The sequence below is a fragment of the Globicephala melas genome, chromosome 3 (assembly GCF_963455315.2).
Source record: "Globicephala melas chromosome 3, mGloMel1.2, whole genome shotgun sequence".
In the NCBI taxonomy this organism is placed as follows: domain Eukaryota; kingdom Metazoa; phylum Chordata; class Mammalia; order Artiodactyla; family Delphinidae; genus Globicephala; species Globicephala melas.
The window spans coordinates 7,172,389-7,179,152 of NC_083316.1; positions in this window are offsets into that span (position 1 = coordinate 7,172,389).

The following is a 6,764-nucleotide window of genomic DNA, read 5'->3' on the forward strand; positions in this document are numbered from 1 at the left end:
GATTTTCTTCTATATTTTCTTTTAGAAGTCTTACAGTTTTACACTTAGGTCTTTGTATGCGGTGAGATAGAGTCTATCCTCCCACACCCCCTGCATATAGGGACATCCTACTGCTTTAATACCGTTTCTTGAAAATAATACACCTGTATCTATTATTTTACTGTTTGTTTTCTTTTGGTCTCACCAATCTGATGTATCTTTTTTGTTTCCTCTTTTAATTTCTTTTGGATTAATTCATTAATTATCATTATCTGCTCTTTAGTTGTACACTCTTTTACATTCAGGAGTTGCTTTAAAGATTACAACATACTTCAATGAATTATTTTATCTTAAAATAAATTATTTTACCTATATCTTCTTATACTAGTATTTGAGAATACTTTAACTTCATTTACATCAAAGACTTTTTAAAATTTTATTGTGCTTGCCTATTTTATATTTACATATATTTTATATACTACATGGCATTATTATTGTTGTTTTCTAATGTTAATATTCATTTATATTTACCAATAGATTTATTCTTTCTGTTGTCCTTGATTCTATTCTAATTTCTTTTTTTCCATCTTGGATTATTTTACTCTGGTGAGAAAACTACCTTTAATATTCCTTTTAGGGGATATCTGCAGGTGATAATTCTGTTTTCATTCACTTTGTCTTTATTTATTTTAATGCATATTTGTAGGGTGTTTTCACTTGATATGGGAATTCTAGATTGGAAATTATTTTCTTCAGCTTTTAATACTGTCATTTTATTTTCTTCTGACTTCCTTTATTTGCTGACAATAGCAGCTGTCAGTCTTAATCTTGCTCTTTGGAAAGTTCTGTATATTTTTATTTCTGTCTGCTTTTCATAATCTCATCATTTTTTACCAGGACTTGTCTAGGTGTGGTTATTTTGTATTTAAGCTGCTTGCACTTACTAAACTTCTTGAATCTGTAGAGAGTGATCCCTTTATTGATTTGGGGAAATTATCAGATTCCTATCTCTTTCTCTCCTTTTCTTCTGGGATTCTGATTATATGGAAGTCAGACCTTTTGACTAAGCAACCCCCTCCCAGTTTAAACTTGAGATATTATCTTATTCCAGAAAAGGTTCACCCTATCCTATGGTAGCTAGCTGGAGTGAAGCAAATAATTTTGTTCCAGTATAGATCTGGCTCAAATTTGTGTTGAAATTTGGAAACTTCTGCCTACCGCTGATTCACCACTGCTACTACTGCATAGCTCTTCAGTTGTCAAACTTAGAGTCTAATGTATTGCCAGGGTTCCAAGCACATCTTAGGTACTCAGCTTTAGTTTCTACCTCCTCTACATTGCAAATCAACTGAAAAATACTCTCTGATATTCAGCTTTTATTAGCTTCCTTCCTCATGCTTCACCTGTGCAGTTTAAGAGTTTTGCATATGACAGCATGAAAGCTCACTGCTCAACCCTTCTCTTTTCTCCAAGATTTTGGCCTCTTGAACATGAATTGTCTACCATTTTGGTTCCAATTATGCCTTTGGAATAAAATTCTAGTATAGCAATTATTGGGTAAACGTCTTAACATTAATAAAATTTTGGCACATGTTGCTAAATTGTCTTTCACAAAGATTGAATCAATTCACTCTTTTACCAAAGTGTATGGCATAAAATGTATTTACTTGTAAAGTGATTATTTTCTATAGTCTCTTGCGTCAATATAGGCAATAAATGAAGATGAACAAAATTGAAGGAGTGGTTTTATCTATAAGAAAATCCTTCCATAAATAAGAGGGGAAATGTAGTAGCAGAGATTCCTTTTAGCTTAATAAGAGAAGATAAACTAATGGTGCTTCCTTGATGAATCACAAGCATCATATAGACATCACCATAAATTTAGCATTAGACAGTATATCAAAGACTCATGTTACAGAGAATTTATCATTTCACTCACATCATTTGGCTGTGAGAAGAGATAAGTCTTTGCTTTTTCCTTCTACAGGTTTGTGTGTATTTTTATCAAGGCATAAATGTTTATGTGTTTTAATAGACTCTAAATTATCTGAGGTTTGGGACTCTGTCAGTTCTCCTCCAGTTACATGTCACAGCTCCCAGTGCATTGTGAGTATTTAATAAAAGTGTGTTGAGTGAATATTTCTGGAAGGATGCAGACTTAGCAACATCAGCAAAATCTTTAACCTAAAATATGTCATCATATTTGCCTTTTTCTAAGAAATATTTCATGAGTTGGTAATAGATTCCTCTTTGTAGGTCAAAAAACATTACTGGAGCATCCAAGACACAGAGAAGCCTGGACCAGTCAAATGGGTCAATTATCTTGTTAAACATATCTTATAATTTTAAATTTCAGAATCTTTTCTTGCTAGTACAGCTAGTATCCGAACAAGAGGGAATAGTTTGTTTTTACAATATTAAAATTAAGACTTAAAAATATGGTCTGGGAGGGCTTCCCTGGTGGCGCAGTAGTTGAGAGTCCGCCTGCCGATACAGGGGACACGGGTTTGTGCCCCGGTCCGGGAAGATCCTACATGCCGCGGAGTGGCTGGGCCTGTGAGCCATGACCGCTGAGCCTGCACGTCCGGAGCCTGTGCTCCGCAACGGGAGAGACCACAGCAGTGAGAGGCCCGCGTACTGCAAAAAAAAAAAAAAAAAAAATATGGTCTGGGAATCGTTCATGATTCATGCCCTCAGACTCCCAGGGTCTATAAAGTATGGACACATAAGAGCCTGAGAACAAATTGTGACTCATGCAAACTAGAGGAAAGGACTCGGATCACACACACACACACCACAGTGTAGTGGGGACGTCTGAAGAATTATTCACAACTGTTTCACTCACATCTTTTAGTCAAGGTTCCCCTTGTCCCATAATAAAGGCCACATGGCTTTGTTCACCCTGATAGATTAAATGTGTCTGCAGAGCTTCAGGCACATCCTCACAAATATTCTCTCCAACTACACGTTTTACAGGGCAATGGAGCCCAAAGTATCGGTGAAACTATTAATCAGTATTATTCTTTAGAACTCTTAAATTACAGCCTTTAATATCCTTGTGACAGTCATGATTTGAAAGGACCTAGACTTCACTGTTTTTATTTGGTTAAAAATTCCCCCAAATTCTCACAAACTTAATGTCCTAAGACACAAAGTTTCTTCCAAAATACAGGCATTTTGTAGAATTAAATTAGAACAGTATCAGGCCTTAAGGGAAAGTCCTTGTCAAATAACCATCTCAACAATGTTGGGGAAAGATTGTTTCTGCTTCAATGATTGGGTAACCATTTACTATTTTGCTAAGCCAGGTGCAAGTATAGTTATAATTGGAAAGTAATTTACCATATAAGATTAAAAAGCAACATGAAATGTATGGACACCAAGGGGAGAGAGTGGCGGGGTGGTGGTGGTGGTATGAATTGGGAGATTGGGATTGACATGTATACACTAATATGTATAAAATGGATGACTAATAAGAACCTGCTGTATTAAATAAATAAATAAATAAAATATAATTCAAAAATTAAAAGAAATAAAAATAGAAATAAAATAAAAGATATAACTTGCACTTCGCTGAGTGCACAAATCTTAAAAAAGAAAAAGCAACGTGGTGCACATCTAACAATAATCAGGTTTATGATCAGGAGTGCTCTTATCTATAAAGCTGCCAACTTTCAAACCTTAAAGGGAAAAGATAAACACCAGTGGCCAAAACACCAGTGTTTTGGTTATACAACAAGAAAGCCTGGACAATGAGAACTTTTTTCTGGGTTGGTTCCACTGATGCTTTATCCTTGAAGTCAGAAAGTACCTTATCATTAAGCGACTGCATTTTAAAATTCTATTGGTATTGAACAACTCCTCTGGCCACACAGAACCCCATGAGTTCAACACCAAAGACATTGAAGTCGTCTACTTGGCCCCAAACAAAACGTCTTTAACTCAGCCTCTGGATCAGAGGGACATAAAAGCCCTTAACGCTCATTACACATGGTACTCTATGGAAAGCGTTGTCAATGCTGTGGAAGAGAACCCCGACAGAGAGGACATCATAAAAGCTGGGAAGGATTACACCACTGAAGATGCCGTCATTGTTATAGAAAAATCCACAAAAGCCATCGAGCCTGAAACAATAAGCTCCTGCTGGAGAAGTTTGTGTCCAGATGTTGTCCGTGATTTCACAGGACTTACAACAGAGCCAATTGAGGAAATCATGAAAGAGATTGTGACGATGGCTAAAAAGGCAGAGGAGAGAAGGGTTTCAAGATATGGATCGTGGAGAAATTCAAGAGCTAATAGACACGCCACCAGAGGAATGAACAGAAGACAACTTGGTGGAGATGAGAGCTTCCGAACCGGCCTAGACAACGAGGAAGAAGATGTAGAGGAATCAGTGACAGTGGGAATTCCCTGGTGGTCCAGTGTTAGGACTCTGCACTCTCATTGCTAATGGCCCAGGTTCAATCCCTGGTAGGGGAACTGAAATCCAAAAAGTTGCTCGGCGTGGCCAAAAAGAAAAATAAAAATGTAAAAGCAGCAGTGCCAGCAAACAAGTTGACATTAGACAATCTGGCAGAAGGGTTCCAATTAATCAAGATTATTTTTGGCTCCTTTTACAATGGGGACCCTTCTATGATATAGGCACTGAAACTAAAGCAAACAGTGGAAGAAGGCTTGGTACCACATAGAAACAGTTTTAGAGAAATGAAAAGCCACAAAGTCAGAAATTACGAGGTATTTCTGTAGAGTTACACCAAGTGTGCCTGCCTCTCCTGCAACCCCTTCCACCTCTGCCACCTCCTCTGCCAACCCCAAGACAACAGGACACACCTTCTTCTCCTCCTCTGCCTGCTCTGCATGAAAACAATGAGGATGAAGACCCTGATGATGATCCACTTCCACTTAATGAACAGTAAATAATCTCATGCTGTACAGTTAAGAGACGCACCTCTTGTGTATGTGTGTGTCTTCATGTGAAATCTAATAACTGTATGGCAAGAACCGTATGAGATGCTTTTGTACCATCCTCATCATCGCCTAAGTATTCATTGTGTAGAGTATTGTATGTAAGACTTGTACCAAGGCTACACTTACATGGCACAAGGTGAGTGATATTTAATATAAAATTAATAACATGCTATTTTTCTTACTGCTTTATAACTTTGCTTTCAAAGAATTACATTGTTGTACAGCGTGTCTCTCTCTTACTTGGAGAAACTGAGTATCAGCCTATCATCACAGCTAGGTAGGTGTTTTTTTTTAATGTAACAATGTTTCCAACACTGTATTATAAATATGACTGTAATACTGTATGCCATAAAAATTTTATAATGACTTAGTCATTGGAGTATAGGCTAAGCTACCATGAAGCAGTTGTATCAATTACACTAGGCTACCCTAAAGCAATCTTATTGCTGCTTCTTCATTATCAATGCGTAAGTTGTTATACCTGCAAATAAATATGAATTTATTTTTCACACCGTCTTTCCATTTTGGCATCTAGTGTTGTAATACATATAATGATTACATTGTTTTGTCTCATATAAGATAATACTGATGTAGGTACTGATAGATAATTCATCTTGTAAACAGATGATGTAAACGTACGTTATCAATAAATACAGTACAGTATTGTAAATATATTTTCTCTTCCTTATGATTTTCTTAATAACATTTTTTCTCTAGCTTACTTTATTCTAAGAATACAGTATGTAATACATAAACATGCAAAATGCGTGTTAATCGACTGCTTATGCTATTGATAAGGCTTCCAGGCAACAATAGGCTAAGTTTTGGGTTAGTCAAAAGTGATATGTGACTTTTGCCTTTACCTACCCAGAGATCATAAAGATATTTTTCTATGCTAAAAAAAAGAAAAAAAAAGTAAATAAAAAGCTCTCTCCATCAAAAAAAAAAGTCTACAAATAACAAATGCTACAGAGGATGTGATGTGGAGAAAAGGGAACCCTCCTACACTGTTGGTGGGAATGTATATTGGTGCAGCCACTATGGAAAACAGTATGGAGGTTCCTCAAAAAACTAAAAGTAGAGCTTCCCTGGTGGCTCAGTGGTTGAGAGTCCACCTGCCGATGCAGGGGACATGGGTTCGTGCCCCAGTCCGGGAAGATCCCACATGCCGCAGACCGGCTAGGCCCGTGAGCCATGGCCGCTGAGCCTGTGCGTCCGGAGCCTGTGCTCCACAATGGGAGAGGTCACAACAGTGAGAGGCCCGTGTACCACACACACACAAAAAAACAAAAACAAACTAAAAGTAGAGTTGCTATATGATCCTGCAATCCCACTCCTGGGCATTTATGTAGAGAAAACTATAATTTGAAAAGATACATGCTGTTCACTGCAGCACTATTTACAATAGCCAAGACATGGAAAAAGCCTAAATGTCCATGGACAGATGAATGGATAAAGAAGATGTAGTACATATATACAATGGAATACTACTCAGCCATAAAAAGAATGAAGTCATGCCATTTGCAGGAACATGTATGAACCTAGAGATTATCATACTAAGTGAAGTAAGTCAGAAAGAGAAAGACAAATACCATATGATATCACTTATATGTGAAATCTAAAATACAACACAAATGAACTTATCTATGAAACAGAAACAGATTCACAGACATAGAGAACAGACTTGTGGTTGCCAAGGGGGGACAGTGGGTGAGGGATGGATTGGGATTTTGGGAAAAGCAGATGCAAACTGTTGTATATAGAATGGATAAACAACAAGGTCCTACTGTATAGCACAAGGAACTATAATCAATATC